Source organism: Rhinolophus hipposideros, assembly GCF_964194185.1.
Source record: "Rhinolophus hipposideros genome assembly, chromosome: 5".
Lineage (NCBI taxonomy): Eukaryota > Metazoa > Chordata > Mammalia > Chiroptera > Rhinolophidae > Rhinolophus > Rhinolophus hipposideros.
The window spans coordinates 77,446,661-77,461,812 of record NC_138051.1 but is presented as its reverse complement, the minus strand read 5'-3'; the positions used below and the strand labels follow the sequence as shown (position 1 = coordinate 77,461,812).

Here is a 15,152-nt window from a genome sequence, read left to right as displayed (position 1 = left end):
TAATGCTGTTTATTCCTCCCAGGGTTCACTCTCATTTAAGCAAAGTCTCAGGGTCATCTTTGGCTCCCCTCTCTCCTCACCCCCACATACACTTAGTGCTGTTGACTTAACCTTGGCAGTGTCTCTGGACTCTGTCCCCTCTTCCATTTATCTCTCATTCATGCAATATGAGTGCTAATGGGACACTGGCAGGAGATTCCTAGTTGACTTACCAACGTCTCTCCTCTCTCCCCATGTCAGGCTATCCCTACCCACAGGGAGAGCTTTGCACAGTTTCTTTATACTTTCAATGGCTCCTTCTGGTTGTAGAATCCATCCATCTACTATTTTCTGAGGACCAGCCATGTGTGAGGTGCTGGGGTAGAGAACTGAGAGCACAGTCTTTGCCTTCATATCAATTTTCAGTCTTGTAGGTGGGGACAGATATAAACAACCAAAATCATTCAAGTGTTACAGGTGCTTTTTATTCATTCATCAGATATTTATTTATTTATTTATTTATTTATTTATTTTTTTTTTTTTTTTTGTGTACACATTTAGTTTTATTGTAACAAAGCAACTTGTACACTTTTAACGTTTAAAACTGAGCATCATCTTTCCTTTCCAGTGAAACAAAAAGAAAATTTAAAAATAAAGAGGAACAAAATTACAATAGAGGATGTCAATTCCGAATAAGATCCTACAGCTTCTGCTGATTCTCCCATCGAGTGGCAGGGCTCAAGTCATCATCAGATATTTATTGAGCTCCCACTATATGCCACACACTGAGGGGGCTGGGGATATAACAGTCAATAAAACAAAGTCCCAGATTTCATGAGCTCATATTCTAGTGGAGGAGACCAACTGCAGACAGATACACAAGTATAAATACTATGGAGAAAAATAAAGTGCGGTAAGGGGTACATGTGTGTGACTTTGACCCCTTGTAGAGAGCAGGTGACGACTGAGCAGAGCCCTGCAAGACGGGAGTGAGTGGCACTTGCAGATATTTTGGGGGAAACAACATTCCAAGCAGAGGGAACGGCCAACACCCTGTGCTAAGGCCCTGGGCTGGGAGTGAGCGTTGGTGAGTGTGTCCAGGGCATGGTGGGATACAGAGGAGGGAAAGAATCCATCCCTGAAGGGACCAGGGGGAGCTTTGCAGAGGAGGATGCGAAACCCCCTACCCGGACATTCGTAATGGACCTCCCATTCCACCACCTGTCCATGGACTCTGAGCCTGAATCATGCCAGACCATGGACTTCCCACCTCCAAGTCTCTGCTTCTATGACATTTTCTGCCAGGACTTCCCCCTCTGACACCCTCCGTCCCCCCATGCTTCTGCCTGATGAACCCTTCCAGTTTCCACTCACCCTTCATGGTCTGAGCCTTCCCTAGGCAGAGCCAGTCGCCCCTCTGCGGGTCCCATAGCACTTTGTTCATGCCAATGGAGCACTTCGTACGGTGTCGTCTGGCGAGCTGTGTCTGTGCCAGTCACTTCTGCCTCTCAGAGAGCCTTGTCAGAGGGAACCGTATCTTAGATGTTTCTTGGTTTCCAGCACCTTGCACTGTGTTGGGCACCCAATAGGTGGTTTAACGCACATTTGAAGCAAATTCCATTGGAAAACAACTGGTTTTGTTGTCAGACCTCTCTCTATAGACATGCTGGCAGACATACATGCCCTTTTTCTTCATATCAGTTGCCCCTTTTTTTGTTTTAAAGAGCCCCATAGTTCCTAATTGAAGCGACAGGGTCACGAAATTAATTGGTCACTCTGGTGCCAGCTTCACTCAGCTGACTCATGGCCTGGGAGAGGTTTTTTAAACATATGTTATTCATCTATGTGCTAATTTATCTTCCCTTTCTCAGTCTCTTCTTTGCCCCTCAAACTTGTGGGTGGTAACAGCCTTCAGGTCTGGTGCTCTTGCCCCTCCTCCTGCATCCTGTGAGCAGATGTTTTCCAGCTTTGGGCCTGAGAGGAGGGGAAGTGGGTCCTGATTTGGGAAGAGTGAAAGAGAGTAAAAGTGAAATGAGATTTCCTTCCCCCTTGAAATTCACTAGAGCTTATTTCTTTGAGAAATGCTTGAAATATATAAATATAAACATACATAAATATGTGTGTGTGTGTTGCTATGAACCGAATCATATGATTTTAAAGGGGTTCCATGATTTTTTCCCCCTCCATGATGGAGAGAGAAGAATATTTCCGAATTTGTTAATTCGGCAAATATTTACTGAGCACTTAGATATTCTGGGTGCTAGACATTAAGCAGTGAACAAAATGGGTGAAATTCTTGCCTTCCTGGAGCTTACATTCTAATGGGGGCAGACAGAGGATAATCTAAGTAAGTAAATAAGTGAGATGGTGGTAAGCGTATGAGGGTATTAGAGCAGGGAGTGTTGGGGAGCGGGGGCAGTTTAAAATAAGGTGGCCAGGGCAGACCTCACTGGAAAGTAACATTTGAGAGTCAAGACAGAGGAAACAGCAAATAACCAAGGTCCTGAGGTGGAAGTGTGCCTGATGTTTTAAAGAACAGCAAGGGTGCCAGTGTGGCTGGAGCAGAGTGAGAGGAGGACAGTAGTAGAACTTTGGCTTACCTTTGGAGTTGGGGACTCACTGGAGAGTTTTGAAAGCATCACCCTGGCTGCTGAGTTGAGATGCAATGGTGGATGTAGAGGCCACGCAGGGGACCAGTAAGGAGGAGTGAACGGGACCAGGGTGGTAACTGTGAAGGTTGTACGAAGTGGCTGGATTCTGAATACATGTTATAGACAGGGATGACAGGATTTGCAAAGGAAGTGGAAGTGTGATGTGACAACGCGAGAGGTGTCATGGATGAGCCCAAGGTTTTTGGCTTGAGTAAGTGGACGAATGGGATTGCTGAGATGGCGAGGACCGTGGGGGCAGCAGGTGTGTGTGGGCTCAGCTTTGCCCTGGGTGGCTTGAGATGCTGATTTAACATCCAGGTGGAAATGTCCAATAGGCAGGGGTGATGTTGGACCTGCCTTTGTTGGACATCCATCCAGGGAGAAGATGAGGCCACTGTCCAGTGGGTCTCATTGGGACCTGGATACAAACTGGTTGGTCCAAAGACACAGGGAATTATCTCTGGGTGTGTGCCATTGAGCGTTAAATTTTTTAAAAATTATTTTTTAAAGCATATTTGGATTCAATTCAAGAAATAGTACCTCTTTCCTTTCTGTCTGGCCGCAGCCATCAGATTAGTCAAGATGGGTGCTTATAAGTACACCCAGGATCTATGGAGGAAAAGGCAGTCTGATGTAATGCGCTTTCTTCTCAGAGTGTGCTGCTGGCAGTACCGTCAGCTCTCTGTACTCCACAGGACCCCCTACCCCACCCGGCCCCATAAAGCACGCAGGCTGGGGTACAAAGCCAAGCAAAGTTATGTCATACATCGGATTCGTGGGCACTCTGGTGGCTGCAAAGGCCCAGTACCTGAGGGTGCACCTCAGGTACTTTGTTGGACCACACCAACACTGTGTCCATCACAGTGTTAACCAGCTAACCTTTGCTGGAAGCCTTTAGTCTGTGGCTGAGGAGTGAGCTGGACGTCATTGTGGGGCTCTGAGAGTCCTGAATTCTTACTGCGTTGGGGAAGATTCTGTGTACAAGTGCGCTGAGGTAATTCTCCCCAATCCATTCCATCAAGCTATCAGACGGAATCCTAACACCCAGGGACTCACCAGACCAGTCCACAAGTGCAGGGAGATGCAAGGGCTGATATTTGCAAGCTGCAAGAGTCGTGGCTTTGGAAAGGGCCACAAGTTCCACCACACTATTGGTGGTTCGCTGTGCAGCTTGGAGAAGGTGCAATACTCTCCAGCTCCACCGTTACTGCTAGTATAAGTATTGGTTATAACATTTTTACCTTAATAAACAATTTAAGACAATTAAAAGTAAAGAAAGAATAGTAGTACCTACTATATATGCCAGGCTTTATACTAGGTTGCTGAGCATGTAATACAATAGTACAAAAATCATACTGAAGTGATTTTTACCTCCTAGAACTTTTTTTTTTCATCTTTGCCTTTGCTTATTTTGCATTCTGGTTTCTTTTTCAGTGAATTTCCTGTTCAAGCCTTTTGCCCACTTTTTTTTTTTAAGTTTCAGGTGTACAAAACAATGTAATAGACATTTATCATTTATATCCCTCACACAGTGATTATCCCCCTCCCCCTAGCTAGCTACTACCCCTCTGACATCGCACACAGCCATTACATTTCCACTGTCTCTATTCCTAATGCTGTACTCCACTTCTTGTAACCATATACATATATATATACACACATATATATATATATATGTATATATATACATACACAATATAAAATTGTAGTTGGCATTCATTATTGTTCAGCTTCAGGTGTACAGTGCAGTGATCAGGCATCTACAGCATCCCTGAGGTGGTCTCCCTAATGGGACAAGTGTCCATCGGATACCCTACAAAATCTTTACAGCATTATTGATTACGTTCCCCAAATTGACTTTTGTATCCCCGTGGCAATCTTGAGGTTACCGATTGTGCTTTCTAATCCCCTCACCTTCCCCCTTATCCCCACCCCTCCTTCCATCTAGCAACCCTCAGTTTTTCCTCTATGTCTCTGAGACTATTTCTGTTTAGTTTGTTCATTTATTCTTTTCTTTAGATTCCACATATAAGTGAGATCATATGGTATTTGTCTTTCTCTGTCTGACTTATTTCACTTAGCGTAATGTTCTCTAGGTCCATCCACGTTGTTGCAAATTGTAAGATTTCATTCTTTAAGGCCCAGTAATACTCTGTTGTATAAATGTACCACAGTTTCTTAATCCAGTCATCTACCGATGGGCATTTCAGTTGTTTCCATGTCTTGGCTATTGTGTATAGTGCTGCAATAAACATAGGAGTGCACAAATTTTTTCGAATTAGAGAGTTTTGGATTTCTCCGGATAGATATCTAGGAGTGGAATTGCTGGGTCATAAGGTAGTTCCATTTTCAGTTTTTTGAGATACCTTGCCTCCTAGAACTTATAATCAATGGGGGAAAGTGTGCAAAGCATGCACTTTTATTAGAACAATGGTAAAATCCACAAGTGATATGAGAATAGACCCTATATCTTGATGAATAAATTAAAATCTTTACTCATGACACTATTTCTAATATTGCAACAGAGCAAAAAAAAATTGAAAATGTTTGTGGTTTTTCCAAATTGAATATATATACAATATTATTTTTTTATTTTTTGCCAAGAAATTTGATTTGGAAGTCTTTGTGCACCACTCGGTGTGATTCACCAAACAATGCTTAATGTTTTCCTATGAGCTAGCATTCACACAGGAGGTCCCTGGTTATATTATCAAGGTCATATAAGTCATTCTTGGCAGGAAAGTCTTGTTTTTAAAAACTGCTACAATTTTGTCTCCTAGTAAAACTTGACCAAGTTCAACCAAAAGTGGAGGAGAAACTTTTGTCAAAATGGCAGCAAGAGGTTATAAAAATTCTGCTAAGAATATGGCATCTGGTGACCTTGGAGTGGTGAGGCCAGATATCCTGCCCTTTGCCATGATGTACTTACCTAGTGGTCTTGAGTCATTTTGGTCTTTGTGTTGCACGAAATGGGGAACTGGGTTGGGGTGGGTAGTTGGGTGGTATGCTCTCCCTTCGCACCAGATCATTATCTTTCCTTATTTTGGACAAGACCCCTGTGATTCAGGGATGTTGGAGACTATACCCCTGACCTTAAATCTTGGAGGGTTGAAGAGATGACATCTGTAGTAGCTCCTCTAGCATGAAAACTCTGTGAAGGTGGCAGTTTTGTCTTGTGTACCACCGATACCCAGCACCCGACTCAGCGCCCAGCACAAAGTAGGTGATTGGCAAGTATTTATTGAATGAAACAGTGAACCAAGCCCCCCACCCCCACCAGTTAAGCTGTTCTGTCTCTAGAGCAAACAGCCTGATAGTAGCTGACTCTGAACTGAGGCCTATGGGAGTATTGCTCAGGCTCGAACTTTCTGTCCCTGGGGAAAGGATAAGGTTAGATAGAGTGGTCTGGGCACCAGAATGTACCAACAGACTTGATGAATGATTCTAGAAAGTTTTGGGGAGTGGTTGAGAAAGGGAGGAAGTCACAGAAAACAAAGTTAAACTGTGATAGTCAAAAGGAAGAGTTAGTCAAGGATGGTGAAAAGCTTAGGTAAAAAGGTTGCCAACTCCGGGCTTAGCTTAGCTTTGGGGAAATATTGCTTCACTCTTGGCCTTGAAGGAGATTCCTTGTTCCCTATAATATTTTGAAATATTTCAAACATATATAGTGTAATTAACCCTCATATACGCATCACTAAGTTTCAACAATTAGCAACGTATAGAGGGGCTTGTTTCACCTACAGCCTTCTCCTACCCTCCCATGCCAGAGATTGTTTTGAAATAAATCCCAGACGTCATTTTGTCTGTAAATATTTCAATATGTAGCTACAAAAAATAAGAATTTTTTTTTAAAAAACATAGATCTCCAAAACATAGATCTCATTGGAGTTAATAACTTCTTAATATTTTAAAATATCCAGATAGTGTTGAAATATATGTCTGTGTGCATATATATTATTGTTTTAGTAGTATTTTAAAAATGACTTTGTTTTTATAAAAATGATGTATGTTTGTTACTAAAAATCCAAGCAACACAAAAAAACGTAAAAAGATGAGAGCAACAATAGGACCCCACATCCATTAGTGGAACTTCATTTCAGACATCTCTCCCTACACAAGTTCACACAGAAGAACAAGCAGAAGATGGGTAGGTAAAAAGCTATCAGAAATACTTTATTGTATGAAAAAGGAATCACTGGGTAGTATTTCTGAGCTGAAAAGGCACCTAAGGCTCTTTAGCTTTTACATAAGACTGGATGAGACTGGAAACCCCCTGAGGGCAGGGACTGGCCTTAGTTGTGTTTATATACAGCCCCACCCCATCATCCAGCTGGCGTTGGAGCAGTTAATACTGTGGTTTGAATTTGAATGGGCCCTTAAGAAATCCCTCAGCCATCTTACGGAATAGGGAGGCGCAGGAGTTGAAGTCCTTTGCCGAGATCCCACAGCTAGGTAGGGCACACGTGGGACTGGAATCCCGTTTCACTGCTCTTTCTCTCGCCCTTTGGATTGACCTGTGTAGCAAGGTGGTTCAGGGCACAAGCTTGGAGTCAGACACATCTGGACTTGATTTTGCTCTGAATCTTTCCATGCCTTGGTAGCTGTGTGACATCTCTTACCCACAGTTTACCTACCTTAAGGCCTGTGTGAAGAGTAAATAAGATAATACCTTAAAAAACTTATAGCATAGTTCCTAGCACGTACCAGGTGTGAAATAAATGTTTACTGTAATTGTTCTTATTTGTAGTAATAGCAGCGATAGTGGTAGTATCAGTATTTTCTTATTCTTTTGGAATTGTCAGCTAGAACTCAAATCTCAACCCTCTCCAGCTGCCTCCACTCCCCTCAGGTTCTTAGGTACAGATGGAACCCAGTTTATAACTTTGACTTTTGCTTTCTCCTTGCCATTTGGAAGAAGAGATTATATCATGTAGGAATTCTTTTCCTGTATTGCGTCAGCTACTGGTTGGTGTTTGTGGTGGTCAAGGTTCGTGTATCTTCTTTTAACATGTGGTTTAGTGGTGCTGCCTTAACAAAAGCTTTGCAAATAATTATTCTAAGCTCTTCAAATAGAAACCCTGGGCAAAGGGCTGGGTGCAAGACGTCTGGCCTTCCTGGTCGCCCCTTCCATCTGCTGACTCAGCAGCTCTTCCTGGGCCCTCCTCCAGGCCCTGGGTCTGTCAGGTCACTAATGGAATCTGCTGGAAGCAAATTAACTCATGAAAAAAGGGCTAACAAATCACTCCAGCTGTTGGTGTCTGCCCCAGGATGGCTGGCACTTCCCCATTCACTCAGAGGTCATCACCCCACATTTCATACCTCTCCTGGGGAGCCCCACTTTCTCTTTCATGGTTCCTGAGGAAAATATGGGCTGTGCTGGAATCTCAGCCCCCCACAACAGAGCTGTGGCCTGTGCATGTGAGAAGGCCATCTGTGCAGCCTGACACGCCTTCCCGTGTGGGAGGCCTGAGAGCTGGCTCCATGCATTATTCACATGGGTTGGCTTAACCATTTGCTCTAAGTCGAGGCTGGGAGAAGGAGGGTAGGCCGAGGAGGAAACAGCTATGCTCTTAAGCCTGGGCATGGTCCCCCCTTCTTCCCTGGTCAAATGTATACTCTTTTCAAAATGTTGTTTCCTGTGGGGTGGGTCCATGCTCCACATGGGTCTGTCCCATTCAGGGTTTGGGGGGCCTTCACAAAGAGAACTGGGAAATGCTTCCAGAAGTGCCAGACAGCCCCTGTGATCTTCCTTTCTCTTTCGCCCTCTTGTTTCCCTCACAGTTGCCTCATGGAAACTTGAGTAAATTGAGGGTGTTCTGGTGTGTGTGTGAATGTGTCTGTGGGTGCTGCTGGCAATAGGAGTGATAAGAGAAGAAAAGATGTTTTACTTCTGAGAGAGGGATCCAGGGAGATGGTTTTGTGGCATTGGAGAACCCCCAGCAGCATTCTGTGGTGCCTGCAGAAGAGAGTTTGAGTAATGGGATTGGGGGTATGGTGACATACTGTGTCTGGGGTGGAAGGATCCATAGACTTCCTTTACCTTATTCTATCGATGGAGAAAGTCTGTCATTACTTGGGATGGTCCAAAGAAGAGCCCTGGCTGTAGTAGAGATAGACACTCATCCAAACTTGTTTCTGTCCTTCCAATTTAGCCAGCTCTGTGATACCATATTTCCCCGAAAATAAGACCGGGCCTTATATTAAGTTTTGCTCCAAAAGACGCATTAGAGCTTATGTTCAGGGGATGTCCTCCTGAAAACTCATGCTAGGCCTTATTTTTTGGGGAACACAGTAGCACTGATTCACCTAGATCCTAGGACATAAATGTCCAGACAGTCCCTGCCTAAGAATAGAACTTGCACCTGTGTGCAGGTGTCATGTTCTGAGGTTCCTGCTGATCACCTGTGCCTTGAGCCATTAAGGTCAGCACCCAGGTGTTCACTCATGATGCCATCTTCTCTCCTGGCCTCACGACCCACGGTTGTACATGTTTGCTTTGCACTAAATTTACAAATGGGTTATACACTAGCTCAGTAGAGCCTTCCTTGCCATCCCCTTGGCCAGTGGGACTTTGAGATAGTTGAAAGGTTGTCTGTAAAACTAAGCTGTATGGAAGCAGGGTGAGCCCAAGAGAGAGAGCTGTAGGTTGGTACCAAGGAGGCCGGAGTTCAATGTGTCCCACGTGGCCGAGTCTTCGATACACAACCCAGAGAGATCTTCATAGACACATAACCACGAATGCATTTCAATGTACTGAACAGACCAGTGTTTCTACAAACCATGCTGCTCTGGTCGGTTTACCACTTTGCCTCAGTTGCTTTTTCTGTAAAATGGGGCTAATAATAATGGTCTACTGTCTCACCAGGAATAATAATGACATGGCACATGTGAAATCTCTTTGAAAAGAAGGCAAATGATGGGCTTAATTCCTAGTTCCCTCATTTGTGTGTGTGTGTGTGTGTGTGTGTGTGTGTGTGTTGTCATGGCAAATAAGTTATTTGAAATTTTATTTCATTTATCTCACAGATGAAAAGGTGGTGAGGCAGGTTTTACATCATCCTTGCTTAATATAATCCGAGCGCTTTTTTCACCGATGTGAGTCAGTACTGGAGCTGGCAAAAGCTGGGCCTGGGGCCTCCAAGTTTGGTTTCCCCACCCCTCCTGCCTGTTACTTTTTCATATTCTATATCAAAAGCTCAGTTGTTCTTTCAAGTCCTATGTCGTCTGGGCTCTGATCATCCGGGGACTGTGCCATTCTTATTACTATTAAAGGTGAGGGTTTTCGTAGCCTATTTCCCTTAATTTCTAAATTAGTCTCCGAAAGGAGAGGGCAGAAGTAGAATTGGAAGGACAAAGGAATGTCCTGCTTTGTTGCAAATGCAGATTACCTCTGGTGACTTTAAGGATTGTCATGAGTAAAGTGTGAACAGTAACTGATTAGCTGCAGAACTTCTGAGACCACTAGAGAGTTTTGATTTCAGGGTCAGGCTGAAATCGACAATTTGGTCCTGCTGCTGCCTCACTCTGCCAAATACCAGGAGTTCCAGTGACCCAGGATGTCCGTTTTCCTTCATTTCAGATTCCCAGTCACTGATTTGCTGACTACAATGGTATCTGTAGTCACAAGAAAAACAGATGTGAGTGAAAAGTTTTGTAAATGAATCGGATTTGTTTGTTGGCCTCATCGCTTTGACCTTGTTGTTTTTACTTCATTTGTAATGACTTTGCAACTGGTAAGGGCCCTTGGAGATTAGATGTCCATTTTTCAAGCTTCCAACTGAAATAGTCTCTAAGTAAACACTTAAGTGATGGAAGAAGTTGTTGTCATTTGAAAAGTCCATTCTTTAAGAGAAGAAAAAGATATTTTTACTAATCGGAGGGATTCCAGCTTATTGGTTCGTTTTGAGTTTGTGTCTCCTGGTCGCTCATAGAGATCAGGGAGCAGGAGCAGGAGCCATGTCTGACTGTGGAATGACAGCCTTTCAGCTGTGTTTCTCAGGTTATCCCTGAGGAAGTCAAGTCAAGAAGCCTGAGTTATCTCCCCGGTCTTGGACCTACGTTTCTGACTCACTGTTCACTCGATGCAGCTTCAGCTTCTTCTGTGAAATGTGTTTCAAGATATTCTTTCTTAGCTTGGTGCATTCCAGATGAAGCTGCTGAGTGTTTCAATATCGCGATGTAAGTTTATATATAGTATTTTTGGTGTAAATGACAGCAAGATATTTCCTCAACCTTCCTCAAGCACTGGTATGGGGACAAAGTGCCATAAGTGGGGTGTGGGGGTGGAAATGATCTTAGAGTAACTTTTTCATTTGTTAATTTTAAACATTTAAAATGTAACATGCTGATTGTAAACAATGCACAGTACAGAAGGGTATAAAACAAGACAAAAGAACAGAAGAAAAGAAGAAATACTTCTTCGCCGGCTGCCCATTCTGTTCCCTAAAGTTAAGGATAGTTTTTTTAAAAAAATATATTTCCAGGTATTTCCTATGCCTCTGTAGGCATACAGATGTACACACAAGACCATAGCTTGGTAGTTGAATTAAATAAAAAAAAGTCAGTTGTAGGGTGATTTCCCTTATTTCTTTGACTAGATGGTAAATTGAGAGAAAACTCATTCAGACCCTTTAGGAGAATCCTTTCTATAAACACTTAACTATCTCCAATAAGTACCATTTGCACATGGTGTGGGCTTTCTTTAGTGATACAAACAATACATAGTGTGTGGCAAAGAAAGTTATTTTAAGTTTTTAACAAAACTCAGGCTAAAAACATTCGGTGTAGAAATCAGTGTGTAAGGTTTACCACTGCCTGTGTAAGTGAAGAGATTGTGGGGTGTTTTTACAGCGTTTGATTAGTGGCATACAGTTTTTCCAGGTCTCTCAGAGCAAAATATTAAAGGTCAAATAAATGTGTAATGAGAGAATGTGTGATGTTTATTGCCAAACATGGTGACAGGCTGTGATCCTTACGAGTGTGAGCCGTAGGAAGTTCTGGAGCGGTTCTCTTAAGATGAAAAGACCAGACAGACACCACATCACCTGTTTACACACACAAATCATCTCCCTCCCTATTTCAAGAAAGGCGGTGGGGACTCCCAAAACAGGCTTCGTGTGGCAAATTGGATCCAGGTTTCATTTTTTTCCTCCTCTCACAGGCTTAATGCTCATGAGGCTAAAAAGGGGGCTTTGAGCCCAGGCCCAGTCATTTGAACTCGTTCTTTGGTTCCCAGTGTGGCGCACACAGGGCTGTGCTCAGGACTTCGGCCCTGTTTCACTCTGCAGTTTCCTCTGGGATGGAGCAGGAGGAGCCTTGAGGCACCCTCCAACGCAGCCACTTCTCTGTCACCTCCTCCTTTGCCCCAATTCTGTAGGTTCATTCTTTTCTGGCAACTTGATTCTCTCCGGAGAACCAGATCTGGGGCTCGGAGCCCAGGGCTGTTTTCTCCTCTGCCCTCCCTTTAACTACCTGCGGCTCCTCTTAGCTTCCATAGCCTCAAAAGGGATAATGTTCTCCTTGAAAGCATCTTTTGAGGATTAATTGATGTTTGCTCTATGCTTTGAAGAGAGAATCCTATCAAGTCTCACTGCTGTCCTCAAAGCTGGCCCTGGTTCCAGCCGGTGCCAGGTCTGACCAATTGGGATGCAGGGTGAGTGGGCCTCTCATTGGCCACCTTTCTGGGCATATCATTTGCCTGCTCATCACCCAGAGTAGAAGAGCGATCACCCAACAAGGAGTCACAGATCCTCAAGTGCACATTTTGTACGTTGTTCCTTTTTTTTTTTTTTTTTAAATTTGGACAAAGAGTATTTACAACAAAATGAGCATCCCACGGGAAGTTAGTTTGTGGCCATCTGGGTGACATTCTCTTGTTTGGAAATTGTTCTTTTCTCTCTCTTTCTGTCTTTTTTAAAGCTTTATAAGTGTAGGAGCAAGAGTAGTTATAATCTGCCACCTCTCAAAGAAGTCCCCTTTCCAGGCCATTTATATGTAAATTGCGTGTGGTTTGGAGAAGAAAAGGATGTTACCTGCTTCAAGATAAGCATTTTCATCTCAATGAATTCTTTGTTTGAGTTGTTTAATCAAAGAAATGGAAGCTGCAACCTACTTTTTGGAAAGATCCAGTTGATGCAGTGTGAGTTAAGAACCTCAGGGTTCTAAGGAGAAGATGGATAAGAAAAAGAAAGAAAACGAAAAAAAAAAAAAAACCACACAAGATTTGTTTTAAGGACAGACCAAACAGTTAAAGAAAAAAATCTGTCAAAGACATTCTTAGTTGTCTTGTCATCATGGAGGACAAAGCTGAAGGGCAATGCCAGCCAAGTACGTGAGGGTTTTCTTCCAAGTGGGACAAAGGGTTGAGGACCTGCTGCTGACCAGTTCCAATTGGGCATTTCAAGGGGAGCCTTCATTTCCTGGCGTTCTCGTTAGTCCTCCAGTGCCTGATCCTTATAAAGTCTCTCAAGCAGTTGGGATGGGGAGTGGGGCTAGTTTCTCAGCACAGGGCTTATTAATAGAAATGATTGTCACACTCTTCTAAGTGATATTCATGGCCTCCTGAAAATCTGCAGATCTGGCAACCCTGAACCTTCATTCCACTGGGGGCAACCATCAGCCTCCGCTGCCTCTTTTGATGGGCCAGTGGGACAGACACTGTCTGGTTCACCAACTGGGGCAAATGTTGATGTCTCACTCGTCTGGGAAGTGAATGAGAAGACAGAGTGTTCATGTGGAAGCAGATGCACACACACGTGTACACACACACGCACACCCTATCAGGATTCAGGCTCAGAGGGGGATTACCTTATAGAAAGGTCACACCTCAGCAGGTTTAGGGTGTATAATCTGAACAACAGATTTGAAAAGAGTTAATCTTTGGGTAAGATGAGGAAAATCAGGTTATCGTGGCACACGATAAAAGATGTTACCTCTGTGTTGAAAAAATTAAGTGCCTTTCCCTGGCACACTCATGCCTTTGGAGCAGCAATATGGATGAGGGTAGTGAGAGGGTCAAGGGGCCTGTATCTAAACCTCTGTGATGTTCTGGACAGTGCCTGAGACATCCAGGAGCTTAATGAATATTATGTAATGATAGGCAGCCACGGACTTGCTGATGAATTCAACTTTGAGACCTGGAAGAATAGTATCTCTTCTCACTTTCTCAGTTTGCCCATGAGCAAAATGGGAAGATGACAGCAGGCATCACCAACTCAAAGGCCCACAAGGCCAGGCAGGCAATGTAAATGAGTGAAGGGATGTCTGCAAGGGAAAAGAAGATTAGGGAGTAGAGAGGACTGTGGTAAACTAGAAGTTCATGCTCATCCAGCGGCATGTCTGAATTCAGCTCCAGTCACTTTCCACGTGGGAAGGTGAGCCCACTGTTGCCAGGGCTCCTCATTTTAAAAGAGAAGCTTGAAATCTGAATTTGTATATGAACTCTAACAATTTTTAATGTAACTAATTAAGTTTTCAAAAAGCATAGTGCAACCAAACATACTCAGGGGCCATATTTGGCCCGTAGGCCCATATTTGGCCCTTAGCCAGCCTCTGAGATAAAGCCTGTTTGGTGCCTCCCTACCTGGCTGTTGACTCTTACTTTGCTGAATTCAGGGCCTGAGGAGGAAGGAAGGAGCTGGTGGAAATTAAGAATTGCTGTGAAGATAAAGTTGGGGTGAAGGTGGGAGGTAAACCTTGGACTACACCATTACCATGCTAGCTGCCCCCTGCCAGCTTCAGCAAGGAGAATGGCAAGGCCTGGCAAGAATTGTGTGGGGAGGCAGGCAGGACAGCAAATCCAGGGGAGGTGGCTGAGGGGAAAGGACACAGGCTGCGGGTGGCAGCAGCATGGGCAGCAGGGTGCAGAAGTCAGGGGTCAGCAAGGGCAGCCTAGGGAACAGGAGAGAGCAAGAGGAAGCTGGGTGGACCTGGGGACTGAGACTTTTTGCCCTCTGCCATGCCGAAGCCTGGTGGGTGTTTGCAGCTTCTCACCAACCATGCACAGAGGAAGAGTGTCCTGGCCACACTCGAAGCTCCGTGCATTAGTCATCTATTCAGCTAAGCACAAAATTTGGTCCAGCTCTCTAAACTTATAAGCATAGCTGGGAATATAAGCCTGTCGCGCATGAAGAGAGGCAAAGTAGCATAGTGGGTAGGAAGAGAATAAGTTTAGGGCTCACACAGTTTGGGGTTGAATCTGACTTTGTCACTTACTAGCCATGAAGCTGGGGCAAATTATTTAACTTCTTTTTGAGCCTGGTTTGCTTATTTGGGGATAGTAACAGTCGCGAGCTTGTAGGGTTTTGTGAGGATTAAATGAAAACAATACTGTAATGACTGTGAAGTGCTTACTGCAGTACCTGGCCCATAGTACGTGCTCAGACTGAGCTCATCATTGTTGGGAGACAAGCAGTAACCTTAGTGAAGCACAAAATTCATTGTCCCAGCCGAGAGATGACACACACACAGTAGAAGTTTGAAAATGTTTCCCTAAACATAGACTCTCTGCCCTGAGTTCTTATT

The 15,152-nt window shown here is 43.9% G+C and overlaps 1 protein-coding gene and 1 pseudogene across 8 annotated transcripts in view; both read left to right on the top strand.

The window, feature by feature from the left end:
• DPF3 (double PHD fingers 3) overlaps window positions 1-15,152 on the top strand; it is a 254,843-nt gene that overhangs the window by 21,893 nt on the left and 217,798 nt on the right. The window lies entirely within an intron of this gene.
• On the top strand, window positions 3,213-3,844 carry LOC308497498 (large ribosomal subunit protein eL15-like; annotated as a pseudogene). The gene has a single exon. The product of its transcript is annotated as a large ribosomal subunit protein eL15-like (transcript).